This window comes from Sceloporus occidentalis, unplaced genomic scaffold (assembly GCF_023333645.1).
Source record: "Sceloporus occidentalis isolate IW3139 unplaced genomic scaffold, rSceOcc1.0.p SCAF_2, whole genome shotgun sequence".
NCBI lineage: Eukaryota > Metazoa > Chordata > Lepidosauria > Squamata > Phrynosomatidae > Sceloporus > Sceloporus occidentalis.
Window position 1 is genome coordinate 7,823,135 of NW_028316982.1, and position 21,232 is coordinate 7,844,366.

Below are 21,232 nucleotides of genomic sequence, written 5' to 3' on the forward strand. Positions count from 1 at the left end.
AGAGTTGTAGTCCAATGCTCAAACCACAATATTGTATTTTACAAATACTATATATTCCAGTACTATTTCCCACAATTTTTGTCTATATTTGTATTGTATTGCTTTGAGTCCTCTGTAAGGAGAAAGGTGGGATTTAACTCAATTAATTAATTAATTAATTAATTAATTAAAGCATGTAACACTGCAGAAACAGTGGGGGGATTTGTGTGAAAAAAAATCCATTACACAATTTCCCTTACAAAATTCTACTCTTTCCAGAACTTCATGTGAGTTGGTTGTTCTAGACAGCTGGGTTTCCCAAAAGCCAGCAATTGTGCACCAGGAAAAAACAACAACAACTTATGAATATCTGGAAACAGTACTCATAAATGTGGATTTTTACTCCACAATTTTTGTGTAAATATTCCACATGTATTTCTGCACGGAATACTTTCCCCACACAATTTTGGGACATGCATATGCTGGGAAAAAATTGTGCAGAAATACTTGTTTTCCTCCACAGTAGGTAGAAAATTGTGGAAACTGTTTGTCCTTGCATGCAAATAGTCAAATGGTATTTAAACCACTAGTTGGTGCCAACTTGGTAGAAGTTGTCACACTTGCCACTAGATGGCAGATAAGGCTGTCTTCCAACTTGCAAGCAGAAAAAGCAAACAGTTTGCTTGAAATTGGCAAAGGTGGAATCCTCCTAAATTATCTTTCCAACCCACCATGTTAAAAGTCATCCTGCCTTCTAGGAAGACTAGTCATCCTCCTTCACCCCTGTCTTTGGATTTGGAGACTCACTTTCAAAGGGTGTGGAGAGGACTGTGCAGCTCTCATGTCATTTGTTTTAATCAGATGAAGTCTGATGAACCTAAAATTAATAAGGAAACAAGAAGAGAGAGACATTGCAGAAGGAACAGGAAATAAAAATGTTGATTTGATGTACATGTGATATTAAATAAAGCATGCAAAGTCATTCAGAATATATATTTTAAGCAAAAAAAAAACCCTTGCACAACAGGCTAATGGGGGGGGAGGGGCCAGAAGGGCCATCAAGTCCAACCCCATTCTGCCATGCAAGAACTCACATTTAAAGCACCTCCCGACAGATGGCTTTCCAGCCTCTGCTGAAAGACCTCCAAAGAAGGAGACTCCACTACACTCCAAGGAAGGAGTGTGTTCCATTGTCGAACAACCCTTACTGTCAGGAAGTTCCTCCTAATATTGAAGTGGAATCTCTTTTCCTGCAGTTTGCATCGATTGTTCCAGGTCCTATTCTCTGGAGCAGCAGAAAACAAGCTTGTTGAAGGCTTTCATGGCCAACATTCATAGTTTTTGTGGGTTTTTCGGGCTATGTGGCCATATTCTAGAAGAGTTTCTTCCTGACATTCCGCCAGCATCTGTGGCTGGCATCTTCAGAGAACAGATGCCAGCCTCAGATGCTGGTGAAACATCAGGAAGAAACTCTTCTAGAACAAGAAGACCACATAGCCCAAAAAATCAACAAAAAACTATAGAAGACAAGCTTGCTCCTCCCTCAATATGACATCCCTTCAAATATTTAAACAGGGCTATCATATCACCTATTAACCTTCTCTTCTTCTCTTAGCCTTCACTTCTCTCCAAATATCCCTTCAGATATTTGGTGACTTCTCCAAGCTGCCCATGGCCAGTTCCCCCAGCTTTTCCTCATAGGGTTTGTTTTCCATGAAATTATAGAATCATATAGTTGGCAAGTTCCTTCATGACTGCCCTTCCAAGTTCCAGTCTTTTTCTGATTTCTTGAATGCTGTCTCTTTTTTCATTTATAACTGAGCCAAGATATAGCAAATCTTTAAATATTTCAGTGACTTTCATCAAGCCAGTTCCTTTCATAGATTCTTTCATAAATCCACAGTCACAGAATTGGAAGACCCAAGGGGGTCTATCCAACCCCTTGCTATTCAATAATACACAAATAAATGAAAGCCTACTCTGTGGCAGTGCAGACAGCAAAGAAATTATTTTCTCCTGCCACCATTGCATTTGCAGGGAGCCATCCAGCATTGCTGCTTCAAGTAGTTGGGGGTCTATTACTGTATGTACTGGTCCTCAGGTAGAAAATGCAGCCAACTTGACAGCCCACTGGGAAGAATTTGTACAACACTTTGCAGATAAACTTGCTCAGAGTCACTCCAGTTTGGATTCTGTAGCTGACACAGTACCAGTGGATGTAACCTTGGTGCCTGTTTGTCCAGTGCTGATGGATACTTTTCAATTTGTTCAGCCTGAGGATGTGGACATGATCCTCGGAGCGGTTATAGCCACCACACATATGCTAGACCCTAGTCCTTTCTGGCTTATTAAACAGGCCAGAGGAGGACTGGCTGAGTGGGTCGGTGCCTCTCTATAACAAGGCAGCATTCCAACTTGCCTAAAGGAGGTAGTTGTGAGACTTCTGTTGAATAAGCCATCTCTGAATCTCACTATAATGGATAGTTATTGGCTAGTGTCCAGCCTATCATTTCTAGGCAAGGTACCAGAACATGTGGTGGCCTCCCAACTCCAGGAGTTTCTGGATGAAATGAATTATCTAGATCCATTTCAATCAGTTTTTAGACCTGGTTATGGAATGGAGGCAGCCTTGGTTGCCTTGGTAAATGACCCGTGTAGGGAACTGGACAGGGGAAGTATGTCCCTATTGGTTCTGCTTGATCTCTCAGTGGCTTTTGATACCATTGATATTTCTGGATCACCTTGCTGGGATGGGACTTGAAGGTACTGTTTTACAGTGGCTCTGTTCCTTCCTGGAGGGACAAACCCAGAAGGTGGTGCTGGGGGACTCCTGCTTGAAGCCTTGGCCATTGGCCTATGGGGTTCCTCAGGGCTCATTTCTTTCCCCCATGCCATTTAACACATACATGACACTGCTGGAAGAGGTTGTCCAAAGCTTTGGGATTTCAGTGCCATCAATATGCTGCTGACACTCAACTTTACTACTCCTTTCCACCCCCATCCAAGGAGTTGTCCAGGCCCAAAACCTGTGTCTGTCATCAGTAATGGAGGGCAAACAAAGTAAACTTAATCCAGACATAACAAAGGTGCTCTTGGTCAGTCGGAAGGTGGATCAGCGAATAAGAATTCTGTCTGTGTTTGATGTGGCTACATTTTCCTTGAGGTATACTCCTGGGACTCAGCTTTGAACCTGAAGGCTCAGGATACTGCAGTGAGCTGCTCCCATTCCTTGAGAGTAAAGATCTGGCCAGGGTGGTACATTCCTTAGCTACATTCCATTTGAACTATGGTAATGCAAACTTCTTGGATCTGCCTTTCAAGAATGCTTGGAAACTTCAGCTGGTCCAAAGAGCTGCAGCCAGACTGTTAACTGAGGCAGGTGACAGAGACCATGCAATGCAGCTGTTGAAATAGTTCCACTGGCTGCTGGTCCATTTCCGAGCACAATTCAAAGTGATGGTTATGACCTATAAAGCTCTCTAAGGCTCAGGTCCAGGCTATTTGGTAGACGGTATCTCACTGTATGGACTGGTCCAGAGGAGAGGCCCTTCTTGGTGAGAATAGGAACAACAACAACAACAACAACAAAAAGCAAATAGTACAACACACACAAACACATATATACCCAAAACAAAAGAGATATTCTGGTTGTACATATGCATGAAATTTCAAGGCCTTGCCTAACAAAAAATGTTTTGTTTCACAGCTGTTCAGCAAACAGAAAAACACATGAAAATAAGGATTTCCCCTCAACAATAGTTGAACACAGGGTGTTTACATACCATTAAAGCAAAAAGAAGATAAATACGTATCTTGTAGTATACAGTAATATTAATAGCTGTGAGAGCCAGGTTGCATGCAGAAATAATGCAGTTTGACACTTCTTGAACTGTCATGGCTCAATGCTATGGAATCCTGAGATTTGTAGTTTGCTGTGGCATCAGAGCTCTCTGATAGAGAAGGCTGAATAGCATACAAAACTACAAATCCTAGTAATGTCTTATTGTATTATTTCTGCAATGCAGGTGCAGTTCCCAGTTCTTGGGAGAAAGAGCAGAGGAGGTGGAGATGGAGAATGGAGATAGAGATGGAGATGGAGAAGGAGGCTGAAGGGTCTGGAAACCATGCCTTATGAGGAAAGACTTAGGGAGCTGGGTATGTTTAGCCTGGAGAAGAGATGGGTAAGGGATGATATGATAGCCCTGTTTAAGTATTTGAAGGGATGTCATGTTAAGGATGGAGCAAGCTTGTTTTCTGCTGCTCCAGGGACTAGAACACGGAACAATGGATGCAAGCTATAAGAAAAGAGATTCCGCCTTAACATTAGGAGGAACGTCTCAACAGTAAGAACTATTTGACAGTGGAACACACTCCCTTGGAATATGGTAGAGTCTCCCTCCTTGGAGGTCTTTAAACAGAGGCTGGGTGGCTATCTGTCAAGGATGCTTTGATTGTGATTTCCTGCATGGCAGGGGTTTGGACTGGATGCCCTTTGTAGTATCTTCCAACTCTATGATTCTATGATTGCACAATTTAAGTAAGATAAAATAGCTTAGACTCTTTCTTGTGCTTTTGTTATGTAAATTTAAACTTACATAGCTAAACAGGGTTCACTACACATATTATAACACTGGTTAACACCCCAGCATCACGAACGCCTTGGTTAATTCATTACATCTTCTTTCTGGTTCCCAGTCTGCATACACCACATTCCCAAATCCCTCCACCATTCAGGTAGTCATCCACCCACCCTGGCCTTAGACAACAACTTTGTTCCTGTTTTTGTCCTTCAAGGACCATTGTTAAAACTGAAGTTGTCACCTCATTGCCATATCAACAATGGATGCAAGCTACAGGAAAAGAGATTCCACCTCAATATTAGGAAGAACTTACTGAAAGTAAGAGCTGTTTGATAGTGGAAGATGGTGCTGCCTTGGAGGGTGGTGGAGTCTCCTTTTATGGGAGTTTTCAAGCATCACCATCTGTCAGAGAGAGGGCTTGGATTGTGCCTTCCTGCATAGCATAAGGGGGTTGGACTGGATGGCCCTTGGAGTCTTTTCCAGCTCTATGATTCTATGAATTCCTGTATGCCAGGAGTTGTAGTTTTTTAGCTATGGTATAACATCTGCATTTAGTTTAAAGTTCTGTTAGTGGAGTTCAGCATTTGTAACTGCAAGTACAAATGTTCCACATGCAGTGGTGCATTCTCAGATGTTGCATCCATTGCTCCAGGTCCTGTTCTCTAGAGCAGCAGAAAACAAGCCTGCTGCATCCTCAATATGATATCCCTTCAAATGTTTAGACAGAGCTATCATATCACCTCTTAACCTTGTCTTCTCCAGGCTAAATATATCCAGCTCCCTAAACCGCTCTTCATAGGTGGTTTCCAGACCTTTCACCATTTTGGTCACCCTCCTCTAGACACATTACCATGGGATATGATGACACCAACAGGTTTCCAGCACAAACTATTTCCTTTAAGGTAAGATTTTGATACCTTAATGTGCTCTTAGATGTTTCTCTGCAGCAAATGGGACCAATGCAGTTAAAAGGGCTTCACAGTTGACCTACTTTTCTTGTTCTCTGAGGCTTTCAATCAAGTGGCCCAGCAGCAAACACTGGGACACACACACACACACCACAGAGAGGGAATACACAAAGCCACACTTTTCTACATATAGATTCATTTCCAATCTGGCAGGTAAAGGTGATGAATTGCTTCAGCATTCTCTTTGTTGGTGTGTAAATTCCAGCAGTACATCACTGAACTGCTGGACAAATTTGTTGCCATTGCAGCTTTGTAAGTAACAGATATCCAGCCCAGAGATTTCCTTTCACTTGCAGTGGCTCCACTAGAACTTTGAAAAGTTACATTCTTGGACAACAACTCCCAGAACCTCTAATAATAATAAATGTAACTTTAATAATAAATGTAATAATAAATGTAACTTTTCCAAGTTCTGTCCACAATGATCTATTCAAATGGTGGACAAAGAGCAACCCTGAAATTTTGCCATGTGGCTGTTGAAGTTTCCCTTTCCCTGGCAAAACAACAACAATAATAACAACAAACAGTGTATTTCCCTTCTTGGAACCCTTGAGGAGAGGCACTTCATCTGTTAAAAAAATGCATTGTTTAACATTATCTAAATCCTTTTATTCAAACGTTGTATTCAAAATCCTTTTATTCAGACCTATTAAAATCCCTTTGTTCAAACCATTTAAAATCCTTTTATTCAATAAACCTTGATTTCTATCCAGATCCAGTCATTATTTGTTTCTTATTGTTGTTAGTTTGACATTTTTGGCAGTCCACAAGGCTGAGAAAGAAAGAAAAAAACTCAGAAGGAATAAAATGGCCTATGAATGTGCCATAGTTGCCCACATCTGCCTTCCTACAATGAAGGCAAGAGCTTTGGGCAGACTTCCCTGTTAGATGCCCTCCAGATGTTTTGGGAGAGCCAGTAGGGTGCAGACATCCAGATATGACTAAGGTCATCCAATGGGTTTCCCTGGCTGGGCAAGGATTTGAACCCTGGTTTCCCAGAGGAGTCCTAGTCTAGCACTCAAAGCATTACACCGCTCTGGCTCTTATGGTTTCATCAGAGGAGTTTTGTTCTTCTTTGGTTTAGAGAGTGTGTTGTGTCCTGGATCACCCAGTGGGTTTCTGTGACTGAGCAGGATTCTCAAAAAACCAGTGAGAAATTATCAGGGTAGGGATAGGATTGCTCCGCCATCCTTATACCATCCATGACAGTGATTGTGTGAAAGCCTTTCATAATGCAGTGCTGATCCTGTCATTATCCTGTCATTGAAGTGGCATTGCATTAACGTGAACTTCTGTTAATGCAAAATGCCAGTTAATGCCACTTCAGTGATGGGACAATGATGGGACAATAACAGGATAAGCACAAGGTCATATTAAAGTTTTTCATGCAATCGTTATCACTTGCGCTTTCCAGACAGGATGTCTGGATAAGGGTGACGCCATCTGAAAGTCCTTCCTGCGATGGTGTGCGAAGAACGGGACAAGGATGGGACAATGACATCCCATCGCCCATGTAATAATCTCCAGATCACCTCAGGGTTGCCAGAAGTTCAAAATGATTTGAAGACACACAGCAACAACAATGGGGTTTGGAGGAAAATCCTATTATTGTATGGAACTGCAGTCTAAGCAACTTGGTGAGGAGAACACAGGAGGCATCATTCTATTCAGAAGCAGTTCAGAAGATTTATGCATCCAAGAGCTTTTGTTTGAGATCGGTGTGGGATGCATGTTCAAGCAGTGCTCGGCATGTATTTCCTTTCAGTGTTGCCATGCCTTTTTCAGTGGAGGTGGTTGTACTTGCTTACAGCTCTTACAGTATCCTGCTGATGCAGGAATTCAAGCATCTGAAGCTTTCCCCAGCTTGAAACCACAGTGACAGAAGAAGCTTCACCAGCTTAACTTTTTGTCCTCCAGGCTCACCGTGGATAAAGTCAGAGGTGCAAATCCAGTGATTTTTTTTCAAGTTTGCAATTGTATTTCCTTCCCTAAAGGCTGAGAATTTTGTGCTCCAGTTCGAAAGCAGCAGCTGAAATGCCCCTGATCAGCCTCTCCATGTGGAATGCCTTATGCAACATGCAATGCTGTTTCAAAGGAGACTGAATCAATAGGCTGCCACTGCTAGAATAAGGAGGCAGCTGAGAACTTCAGTGAGAAGGAGTTGGGTTGCAAGAACGAAAGAATTCCTCTCTCCTAGATAATGTCATATGTCACTGAAAGGAAGAAGAGAATTTTTGACAGCTCAACTATTTGTTAAAAAAAAGAAGAAGAAATAAAACTGTAATACTTTTCAATGCAATGCAGTTAAGGAGCCCACATAGAGAAAAGGATTACTCTAGGGCTAATAGGAGCCACTAAATTGCTTGGGAACCAGGCTGCTGTCATGGTTTCAACAGGAGTACAGTATCTAGACTGAGGGATGTAACAATACCACTTTATTCTGGTTTGGTCAGACCTCACTTGAAATATTGTGTCCACTTCTAGACACCACAATTCAAGAAGGATGTGGACAAGCTGGAGCATGTCCAGAGGAGGGCAACCAAAATGGTGAAAGGTCTGCAAACCACCAAGCCTCATGAGGAGTGGCTTAGGGATTTAGGTATGTTTAGCCTGGGGAAGAAAAGATTAAGAGGAAACATGAAAGCCATGTTGGAATATCTGAAGGGATGTCATACTGAGGGTGGAGAAAGCTTGTTTTCTGATCCTCCAGAGACTATGACCTGGAGAAGTGTATTGAAACTCCAAGAAAAGGGATTCCACCTAAACATTGAGAAGAACTGTCTGAGAGTAAGAGCTGTTTGACACTGGAGGACTGCTGGGGAAGGTGGTGGCGTCTCCTGCTTTGGAGGTTTTTAAACAGAGGCGAGATAGCCATCTGTCCCAGGCAGTATTTGGATGGTGTCTTCCTGCATGGCAGAAGGGATTAGACTGGATGACCCTTGGGGTCTTTTCCAACTATAGGAGGATTCTTTGATTCTATGTTTCTATGATTCTATAAAGATTAGTCAGCAAAATGTTCCAAACTGCTACTAAGAAGAAGTACAGAACAGACATATATTTAGCCACTTCAGTAATTTGCAATGACTTATGAAGAAGGCCATATGGCCCACCAAGAAGCATGAAAGGAAGCCTCTGCATCTTTAGGATATAAGCAACATTAGCTAAGTCTGGGCACAAAGCACAAACCTCCTTCCTCTTCCTTTTTAAGGTGTCTTTAATTTTCTTTGATTTTAATGCAGCAAAGAAATGTAAATGACTAGGAAGTAGGAAACTGCAAGCCCTGGGTTGATTTACTTGCAGGAATGAATTTTCACAGGTATCTGGCAAAATCTTTACACTGATGAAAGAGCACAGCAATAGCCTTGCTGACCAAGGGAAAAGGTTTCTGATATCCTCCTTGCTCCTTCCACTGCTGAACAGTTCTTATAGCCAAGTTCTCCCTAATGTTTAGGAAGAATCTCCTTTCTTGTAATTTGAGTCCACAGGTTTGGGTTATAGTCTCCCTCGAAGCAGAAAACAAGCCTGCTCCACCTTCTACAAGACATACCTCCAGGTATTTAAAAATGGTTCCCATGTAACCTCTCAGTCTTCTCTTCTCCAAGCTAAATGTACCCAACTCCCTCAATTTTTCTTATATGGATTTTGGATTCCAGCTTGTCAAGAGAAGGTCAAACAAGATAATAAAAAATCTGAAAGCCAAATTTTCTGTCTGTCTGTCTGTTAAAATATTTATATCCCACTTGACATCTGAGGATCTAAGGGCAGGGTATGATAAAATCAATTTTAACCATTTAAAACAAAAAGAATAATCTGAAGGGTAAGGGTACATCAAAGCATTTAACACTTGAAAGCAGGAGGGAGTAAAGGCAGTTGTGCTCCAACACTCTTCTGATGCACGCCAATATTGTGTAGTTGTGCTACACCATTCTTCTCCTGTATTCTGACATTGTGCTTTCTTCAATCAGTCAATCAATTGCTTTATCTATATCCTCTTCTCCAGAAATGGGGAAAGCAAAACTGTAGGTATCTAAAAATGCACAACAAGGTAAAATTAAAATAATACAGTTGGTCTTCCATATTCCAGGTTCCAGGGCCTCAGGAGGACACCATCATCTGCAGATGCACAAGTCCCATTTAAAATGTATATACAAAATGGCTGACCAACCAGGCACAGCTGGATAGTGCAACTGTGAGTGATGAATGACTCTCTGCCAATTGTTATGGCAACTGCGGGCACTGAGAAACCAACGGGGAGGTGGCAATGACCACACCACTGCATTCCCAGTTCCTCCTCAGCAATGCCATTACTTCAGCCAGATCTGTCGAAGGAATTATGCAGATTCTGATCTTAATTTATTTATCCTGGCTAACTGCCCTTGAGCTTCCTTCATGCTGAGCCAGCAAGATCTATGCTACAGCTAGTTTCCTGCACTGGAGGTGCCCTTTCAGCAACCTGCCTAAAACATCCCTTTTTAATATTAAACTGTTATCAAAAGTCAACTGGAGTGAAGAAGGACGAGATCTGAAGGTAACTTACATGGGTAAATGAACTTACAAGTGTGCAAAACAGGAACACCATGCCAGATGTTGACACATTTCTAAGACTGGTCAAACGGGTGGCCTTAAATCAGCAAAAACAACTTGAGACACATAACAATGCATACTGAGTAGACAGGGAGGATTGTGCTGACCCAGGATGCTTTTGTCCATGTTGCTTTGCAGGGTTGCTCTCCCTCTGCACTGAAAATCAGGGGTAAAATTTTCCTTCAAGCAAAAATGGAGCAAGAAACCACACACACACACACACACACACACACACACACACACACACACAGCATCAAGGTACCAAATGCTCCTAGGCAATCTTCACAGATGCTGGAAGATTCATTTCTGGCAGCAGAAAATGCTTCCTCATGCAATGCATAACTAACAAGATGTGGTGATATTGACTAACAGCTTCCGCTGCTAAAGGAGAAAGCTAGATAAATTCATGGGGGAGAGAAATTTATTGATCACACAGGAATAGCCACGACAACAGGGCCTGGGGAACATTTACCTCCCAGATGTGGCAGCCTTTGTTGATGTTGTTGTTTTGCCATCAAGTTGTTTTTGATTTATGGTGGCCCTACCATATCATGGGGGTTTTGTGGCAACGTTTGGTCAGAGGGGATTTTGCCATTCATTGCCAGAGGCTGAGAGAGTGTGACTTGACCAAGATCACTCAGTAGCATTTCATGACTGGATTCAAACCCTGGTCTCTAGAAATGTAGTCTGACACTCAAACCATGGCACTACACTGGCAACCTAAACCTCCCATAATCCCTTACCACTGAGCCTGTGGGACAGGGATAATGAGAGTTGTAGTCCAATATTCTTCACTGTCCAGAGGGTCTAGAGCCCTGAGCTATATGGAAAGCTCAAGTGCCCAAACTCCGTTTTCTGCAGCACGCGCACGCACACGAGCGTCCTCCTTCCGTCCCCAGAATGTTTAAAATTGTGTGTGCGATAAGGTCCACAGAGTTGTATAACAATCACAGAATACTAGAGTTGGAAGAGACCACAAGGGCCATCCAATTTAACCCCATTCTGCCATGCAGGTATACAGAATCAAAGCACCCCCAACAGATGGCCATCCAGCCTCTGCTTAAAAACCTCTAGACTGTTCATGAGTGAATTGCAACACCATGCAAATGGATGTGCAAATACAGATGAAATGCATAATTGCATTTCCCATTGCCCATCTGCCTGCTGAATGAATAATCTGCAATGCAATTTGCCTCTGTGATATGCTTGGGCACCACTTACATAAAGACACTATATGTTAAACTCCACTTCTTCAACCTTCACCTTAAGATGGATGTTACACCATAAAAGCACACCCACATGTGTCAGGGAACTTTTGCATGTGTAAGTCACTAAGAGATCCACAGTTTTCAAAGAAGGAGCCCTTTAAGTCTCTAGTAATGTAAAATGGAGGAAGGGAAGGGGAGGGGGTAAAGGGGGATATAGTAGCAGCTTGAAGACTAACTAGGTTTTATTTTAGCATGCACTTTCTTGGGTATAAACTTCAAATGCATTACAGAGTGATAATAAAGCTCAAGTAGAAAGCATATTTACACAGTTGTGGGTGTGGGACAGAGTGTAATAACATCCAGATTTCTGGATTCTCTCCCTCTATGCTTGAAGCTACAATAACACTCTCTACTGCATCTGAAAAAGTGGTTTATATTCCAGAAAGCTCATGCTAAAATAAAGACCAGTGACTCTTGCTGCTGTCACACTGCAGAACGGATGTGATTTGACACTGCTTTAACTGTGGTGGGTCCATGCTATGGAATTCTGGGATTTCTAGTTCTGGGAGATATTTAGCCTTCTGTGTTAGAGAGCTCTGGTGCCACAACAAACAACAAATCCCAGGATCCCATAGCAGTGACAATTAAAGTGGTGTCAAACTGACTAGAAATCTGGGCCAAAGCTAACAAAAAAAACTTCAACAAGGAGAAATGTAAGGCACTGCACTTAGGGCAAAAAATGAAATGCCAGATATAGGCTGGGTGACAACCTGGCTGAACAATACTTTTATCTGGGAGTCCAAGTAGACCACGAATTGAACATGAGTCAACAGTGCGATGCGGCAGCTAAAAAGGTCAATGCAATTTTAGGCTGCATCAATAGAAGTATAGTGTCTAGATCAAGGGAAGTAATAGTGTCACTATATTCTGCTTTGGTCAAACCCCACCTGGAATATTGTGTCCAGTTCTGGGCACCACAATTCAAAAAGGACATTGAGAAACTGTCCAAAGGAGGGCAACTAAAATGGTGAAGGGTCTGGAAACCATGCCCTATAAGGAACGACTTAGGGAGCTGGGAATGTTCAGCCTGGAGAAGAGAAGGTTAAGAGGTGATATAATAGCCCTGTTTAAGTATTTGAAGGGGTGTCATATTGAGGATGGAGCCAGCTTGTTTTCTGCTGCTCCAGAGACTAGGACCTGGAGCAATGGATGTAAGCTCCAGGAAAAGAGATTCCACCTCAAAATTAGGAAGAACTTCCTGACAGTCAGGACTGTTTGACAGTGGAACAAACTCCCTCAGAGTGTAGTGGAGTCCTCTTCTTTGGAGGTCTTTAAGCAGAGGCTGGATGGCCATCTGTCAGGGATGTTTTGATTGACAGTTCTTGCACGGCAGGGGGTTGGACTGGATGGCCTTTGTGGTCACTTCCAACTCTATGATTCTATGATTCTGCAGTTCAGATGCAGCCAGATTCATAGAGAGTGGATTTATCTAGTTGCAGTCCCTCTAAAGCCTGAATGACAAATTCTACATAGAGTCATGGAAATTGGAAGGGACCACAAAGGTAGCTAATCCAACCCCCAGCCATACAGGAATACACAGCTAAAGCACTCTTGAGATATGCCCATCCAATCTCTATTTAAAGACTTCCAAAAAAGAAACTCAATCACTCTTCAAGGCAGTGTGTCCCATGCTCATGCAGGAATTACCCTGGGGAGGTTCCCCATAATGTTTAGGTGGAAAATCTTATCATTTCAATCCATTGGTTCATGTATTCTGGAATGCCAGCCTCAATGTCAGGAGAATTTCACAGCTGCAATACTCCAGTGTCAGATGGAGCCAAAAGCCAAAGAGATCACCAGTGACTGTCCTTAGGTCTAAGGTTTTGGTCTCCAAACCTCAGGTCCTGAACTTCCAACCCTAATTAGTCCTGAACTTTCAAACCTAATTTATATGTATATAATATTTGAGTGTTTGGGTTTGAGCGTTGGACTATGACTCTGGAGAGCAGGGTTCAATTCCCCACTTGGCCATGGAAACCCACCAGGTGATGCTGGGCAGGTCACACACTCCCATCCCCAGAAAACCCCATGATAGGGGGACACTAGGGTCACTATAAGTTGGAAATAACTTCAAGGCACACAACAACAAATGACATAAAGTCTTAGGAGCTCCATCCTTGTCCGGGGGGGGGGGGGCTCTTTCATGAGGCACTAAGGCTGCTGGAAGTGGAGTGGAAGCCAGTCACTTGTGAACTCTCCGATTTTTGCCTCCACCCAAGCTCCACTCAGGAGCCAGTGTAGTATAACAGTCTGAGCCCTGGACCTGAGTTCAAATTCCTGCTCAGCCACAGAAACTCAAGTGGGTCATAATCCAATGCTCAAACCACTATGCCATGCTGGCTCTCATATCACATCTGCATTCATTGGAGTTGCAAATTCGGGACCATCCCCAAGCCTGATGTTTGGAGACCAAAACTTGAGTGGGAAGTTCCACTCTCTCAGCCACAGAGGAGGGCAAAAGCAAATCCCCTCTGAACAAATCTTGCCAAGAAAATCTCTTTGAGTTGCCATAAGTCTGAAGCAACTCGAAGACACACAACAACAACAATAATAGCGGCAGGACTTCCCATCCTCTCTTCTCCAAACCTGCCTCCCACACCTTTGGAAAGCTAATCTTTGCTACGGGGACCCAGGCTTCCCTTAAAAAGGCTGAGCAAAGGAAATCCACTTCAAAGGGCCTGGCAGCTCTGGGGAAAGAAGAGATCTACACACTCTGCTGTTCCATCACTCTTCCTGAGGCTCTTCTTTCTCACTCTTGCTATTTCTCTCTGATGATTAGACTCTAATCCCACAGAAGCTGGCAGCAGTGAGAAGGTAGCATCTCAGGAGGGTGGCAGGCAGGGGAAGGAGCGAATTGTCTTTTGCAAAAGAAAAAAAATGTCTGCAGTGATCAAAAGCTGATCCCCCATCCCTGGAAGAGCTGGGAGTACGTCTGACTTCCCAGCCGACTGGCTTAAAGAAAAAGATTATCTATCCGCAGTGGGAAGGAACAGGAGAAAGATGACGGATTTTCCCTCTGTGTTCAGTGGTCTCAGTAAGACATCTGTATCCATGCCGCAGGTTTAGGTATCCATTGAGATCCTATATTAGGGTTGCAACATGTAAATCTCAGCATGTCGATTTTCACATTAGAATTGCTGAATCTTAGAGCTGGAAGGGACCACAAGGGTCATTTAGTCCAACCCCATAACATACAATTAAAGCACTTCTGAAACATTCTAACTGCATGGGATCGCCCTCCTTCATCCCTAACTGATCTTTGATATCAGCTTGATACTAAAAGGGATATTTGGTCATGTAGCCACTGGATGTGAGAACAATAGCCCACCAAAATATGGTGGTCCAGCAGACTTGTGAGTGCCAGCTCACATAGATAGGATGCCTTTTTGAGGCTGGAAGCTGCATAGCCCCTCACACAGATGTGTGATGGTGAGCGAAGCACCAGGCACTTGCCAAAAGGTTGGGCATCAAAGGGCACTTCCCTCTGGTCATGACACCTTTTTGTGTGAGACATCTAGACTGATTGCCCTGCCATTTTCTCAACTCTATGGCCATTTTTCCTCCTGGATAAATCCTTTCCAGGAAACTGCCTCAGGTCCCATTTCTCCCTATAAATATGCTTTTTGGGGACAGTGCCAATCTGGTCTTAGCTGGACACAGATAGACACACTGTCCATTTTTCCATGACTCCTCAACGCAAGGTCCTGGCTGCATGTCGAGTTAGAATCTTTCACTTTGTTTCTTTGTTTATATAAAGTGATGTTTAGGCTACATTTATGTTTTTAAGCTTTGTTTTATGGTAAGATTATAATGGTTTTAAATGTATTGTAATTAATAGTGTTTTAATCTTAATTTTGTATATTCTTAATTGTATGTGTTCTATTGTAATTTTTTGTATTTTTGTAAGTCTCTTGGAGACTTGTGGCTCTGTCAAAGAGCCAGTGTGGCATAGTGGTTTGAATGTTGGCCTACGAATCTAGAGACAAGGGCTCAAATCCTAGTTTGGCCATGAAACCCACTGGGTTAACTTGAGCAAGTCACACATTCTCAGCTTCAGAGGAAGGCCATGGCAAACCCCTTCTGAAGAAATCTTGCCTAGAAAACCCCACAATAGATTCAACTTAGGGTTGCCATAAGTTGCAAATGATTTGAAGACACACAACATACACACACTTGAGTCTCATGTGAGAGAAATGTGGGATATAAGTAAAGTGCATTATTATTATTATTATTATTATTATTATTGGTGACCTTGGGCAAGTCACACATTTTCAGCCTTAGGGAAAGGCAATAGCAAACCTCTTCTGAACAAATCTTGCCAAGAAAACCCCAGGATAGGGTCACCTTAGGGTCATGATAGCTTGGAAATGACTTGAAGGCACACCACAACAAACAACAATTAAAATGTTCAACTGATTCAATAGAGAACTTGCTCATGCATGGGACACCAACAGGATTCCATCTATTATAATTCTGTGGTATTTTCAGATTTTGATGCACAAAGAAAATACAGAATTTTACAAGTTGGGCAAGTTCAACAAGACCCATTACACAATGCACAAGGCATCAAGTGGACTTTAGAGTTCCATAAAACTCTTTTTCACATTTGATATTACTCCAAAAAGAGAAAAAAATGAGATACTCTTTGCAAGTGACTTGATAGGAGTCCAGTTTGCATATAGTTATCAACCAGTGCTAGGAGGTGATAACTGACAGTGTGTCGAAGAGAAATTTCTCCTTTCTCCTTCACCTGGGCATACCTTTCTAACAAGCAGAAACTGCCCATCTTCTTCTGTTGGTTTTATTCCTGTATTTATATGAAACCTTCCAGGGCAAAGTCCTCCCAAGGTGACTCCTGTAAATCCATTATAAAACATGGGAAGTAATTTAATATATATAAAAGAAACAGTTTAATGACACACAGAAAACCCAGGAGCAGTTTAATGTACTATAAAACCCAGCTCTCAGAGCTCTTAATAACATGCCATTTGGCACAAAGCGGTTTTTCAGTGCTGTTTAAAAGCAGATAGACAGGCTGCCTTTGGGAGGTAATTTGGCAAAATGCAAAATATTTTCAGAAGCCCATGTCTGGCAGTCCTGAAGCCAGGAAGAAAAGCGAGGATCTAAGGAGGGAGATGAAGTTGCAGGTTCACATGAACAGACCACAGGAGAGAAAATGTTCCCATAATTATAGAACAAGTGTGAATTCTCAAGAGCAATAATGCATCTGTAACATCAACACCAAAGTATGCATATACACAATTGCAAAAAACCTAGTCAAACATTCTGTGCTTCTCCAAGACCATGTTACTTATGTTGTTCATTAAGTCAACTTCAACTTATGGTCACCCTAAGAATAAGAGTCCTGCAAAGCACCTTGTCATCAACAGTTCTGCTCTGGTCTCACAAAGTCAGGGCAGCCCTTGTTGCTTCCTTGATGGAGATGATGGACCATCTGCAATATGGTATTCCATTTTTGCCTTCTATCTTGGCCAAGCATTGTCTTTTCTAGGGAGTCATGCCTTCCATTATATGTTCAAATTACAAAAGCCTCAGTTGAATCATTTTGATTTCCAGGTTGAGTTCAGGCTTAGTTTGCTCTAGACCCAATTCTTTGTCTTTTTGGAAGTCCAAAGGGATCCATAGAATTCTCCTCCAGCACCACATTGCAAAAGAGCTGATTTTTTTCCTATCTTCTCTGCCAAGCTTTCACAACCATATATAGAAATAATAAATACTATGGCATGTGTAATCCTGATTTGGAGGTCACTAGTGACTTTGGGCTTCACAGTACCAGACATGTACTAGGATGATCCCTCTGTCGCTTTGTTCTTCAGCCATGTTCCAGACAGCCAGGGGATGGGAGTCAGGATCCAAAGTGAGGGGTTGTGATGGGGTTGGAGAGAAGTGGGGGTGCATGGCACCACTTTTGTAGGGTTGACCCATAGTTTTTGTGAGGATACCTTATGTCTGAACTGAAAGGCTGAGCTGACTAAAGCTTGCTTGGGGACCTAATTTTGGTCCCGCCGATAAAAAAAAAGGATTGCTTTCCCCATTCATCTCTTGACTTGCTCCCCCTTGAGAGTTCTGGATGTTTGGATCAATACTGGTGCTTATGAGCCTAACACTGAGCCAGAAATGGATGCAGAGCCTCAGTCGGACAGAGGCTTGGTAATCCACATTGAGAGATGCTGAGCACGCAGACAAACAGTTTGCAGTAGACACTCTTGATCCCTGGATTTCCCCGGTTAATAGCTTCAAGTTTGGAAACCTACAAGGACAGGTGCAGCCACCAGCGCCAAAACTCCAGAAAGAGCAAAATATAATCACTGGGATAAGTTCCTTTGCAGTAAGGAGGAGCTGCTCTGGTATGAGGATTTCGTTAAAAAAAATCCAGCAGGGCTCATGCAGTGATAAATACATGAGGGCCTCCCTCTCTGTGGCAGTGAAGGCAGGAAAATGCAGGATGTTTGTCAGGCTGTCCACGGGGTGCCACTTCTAAGGCCGCTCTGCAATTGATGTGGAGTGAAAGGCATTGATTGTAGCATGGATGCAGGCTTGCAATTTTTGCTTCCTCTGCTGGCTCTCCCCACATATGCACAGAAAGAGCAGAGAGACTGGCTTTTCCTTGGCTGAAGTACTGTACAGCAGAGTGGGAAGGGAACCCAAAGGTCATCTGGTCAAGCCTTCCCTTCCAAGGCAAGAACTAACAAGGTATTTTTGAAGTTATAGCTATGCATCCAAACTGATGCTCAGGGAGCATCTACACTGTAGAAATAATGCAGTTTGATACCGTTTTTATGGCTCCATCCTACAGAATCCATTGAAAATAAAGCAAACAAAAATGATGACCATGAAGGTGCTACACAAATTCAACTTAGACAATGAGGAAATTGAAATAGCGAAAGATGTACCATATCTTGGGTCAAATATTGATCAGAATGGAGACTGCAGTAAAGAAATCAGAAGAACACTAGAAATGGGAAGTGCAGCAATAAAAGAACTGGGCAAGACATTAAAGAAAAATGATATGCAACTGAGCACAAAAGTTAGAATTGTTCAAGCCATTTTATTCCCCATCATCATGTATGGTTATGGATGAGAGAGGTGGACAGTGAAGAAAGGTAGATAGAAAGAAAATCATTTGAGATGTGGTGCTGGAGAAGAGTGCTGAGGATCCCGTGGACAGCCAAAAAGACAAACAAATGGCTCCTTCAACAGATCGAGCCTGAAATACCCTTAAGAAGCAAGACGATCAAAGTGAGGCTGCTGTACGTTGGTTATATCATGAGAAGGCACAAAACATTGGAAAAGACAACAATGCTAGAAAAAGTGGAGGGATGTATTAGGGGGGAAGGCCATATGCTAGATGGATGGACTCCATAATGGAAGTCATGGGTATGAATTTGCAGGACCTGAGCAGAGCAGTGGAGGAGAAGGAGGCTGGGAGATGTCTCACCCAGAGGGTCACCATGAGCCAAGGTGGCCTCAAGGGTAGTTAACAACAAAAATCATAGTCTAAATAAGGCATGTCCCTCTGTTTTTCTATTTCCCTGTCTGGGTCCCGGACACTAGACATGACATATTGCTTCTTTCCCAAACGTTGCCCTCCCACCTCTCTGCAGAAATGCACCTCTTTTTCTTGGCTTCACTAACTTTCTCCTCTTTTTGACAGCCATCCAGGAGGGGATTTTGGCACTTTGGCATCCATCCCCACTGGCACCTTCAAAGATAGGCGATCAGAACAGTTGCCTCCACCCATTGTGAATGCTTCCACCCTTTATCTTGTCTCTGCATATCCAAAGATACTTCCCCCCCCCCCCCTTTCCCCAAGTTGGCAATAAAATAACCAAGATTGTGCAAGGATGGGGGATGGGGAAGACCGAGGGAAGGAGATAAGAAACTGCTGGATGACAAAGGAGATCTGACAAGGCAGAAAGATGCGACAGCCCCCAGATTAGAAGGAAGGAAACTTAAAAGAGGCAAATTAAACACTTCTTCAGAGAGAGAAAGAGAGAGAGAGAGAGAGAGAGAGAGAAACTGTGCCAGGGAGAGAGAAAAGGGGGAGGAATACAGCAAAAGCACGTGTAACTGTTTTCAAATGGCACCTTTATCCACCATCATCATCTCAGCAGAAGATTTAGGGAGGAAGAGAAGAGAGAAGATTAACAAACAGTTTGATTCCATGGTGGAAACTTATCTCTCACTCCTTTCCTCCCCAATTTAAATATAACTTTTTGAAAAGAGAAGACAGCAGAGTTGCCTAACTACAGAACAAGGGTGGGACACATCTGGCCCTTCTGAGGCTGTTGGACTGTAACTCCCAGTATTTCTTGCCCACTGGCAGTGCTGGGGGGGGATTGTTGGGACTTGCAGTCTGGCAATATTTGGAGGTTAGCTCTAGAAGTCTAGAGACATTGACCAACCTTCCACTTGCATCCTCCTGCTGACCCTCAGTGTTGTTGTCATTGGAAAATGTTTCTTCAGCACAGGGATAGCATCTTGGATCGCTCAATGCTATAAGATTTTGGGATTTCTAGTTTGGTGAGATATTAAGCTTTCTCTGTCAGGGAGCTCTGGTGCCACAACAAACTACAAATCCTGGGATCCCATAGCATGGACCCATGGCAGTTAAACTGCATTAACTCTCCTGTGTAGATGCAGCCTCTGTCCCCTGCTGATATTCCTCCATTTCACTGGTCCTAGCAATAGCTGTGCACTTGTATTTTAGAGAAGAACTCTTTTATGTGTTTATTGCACTTTATTCATTTTGGGAACTCTGAAACATACAGCTCTGTCAAGATAAAAGAAGTTGTAGGAGCTGAGAGAGGGCTTCCCTTATTAAACATGGGGAGAGTGATGACAGAGCAATCATCCAAATGTCAAACAGTTATTTTTCAGCTAACAGTAAAGGCATTTAGTGTTCTGAATAAGGACGAAAGAGATGGCAGGGAAAGGAAAACATGTTATTTGAGACTAGAAAAACACTTTTGTTGTGTATTCCTGCCTGGCAGGGGTTGGATTAGATGGCCATTGTGATTCCTTCCATCTCTCAAGATTCTATTATTCTATTATTTCTATTATTTCAAATATCATGCAGGGAAGTGCATTGGGAACCAGGTGATCCTGTGGATCTGTTTCTCAATTGCAGGGTTTATAACAGCTGTGCAAGCAAGTTTCCCAGCACCATGAAGATGTTCTCTTTCTGGAGCAAGAAAAAGATTATAAATGCTGCTCACAAAACTACAAATCCCAGGATTCTATGGAATGGAGCCAAGGCAGTTAAAGTGGGGTCAAACTTCATTGTTTCTACAGTATAGATGCACCCTATATCCTTCTTAAAATGAGATGTCCAGAAATGAAGGCAGCACTTCAGATGAGATATAACTGGTGCAGAATATAGTGGGACTATTTTATTTATTTATTTATTTATTTATTTATTTATTTATTTAGGTATTTATACCCTGCCCTTCAGCCCTAATGGCTCTCAGGGTGGCTTACAATTATTATTTTTAATCAGACAGTTCCCTGCCCTCAGGCTTACAATCTAAAAGACACGAAACAAAAGGAGAAGGGAATGGTGGAGGGAAAGGGGATGAGGTCCAGTGGTTCTTCTCTCCCTCTGAGGCCTGGACCAAGGCAGATGGATTGGAGGGAGGGCTCTTCCTTCTTCCAGGCTAGATGTTGAATTTATATGAAATTGATATGACTATTGTATGAAATTTAGGATATCTCTGGGTTTCATTCATGGAATGCTGTTTTCAGAGCAAAATTAAAACTACTGAAAAAGATCTAAACGTCCCCAACCTCCCACAATAAACATTACACACCTGAATGTTGTTGTGTGTTCTTT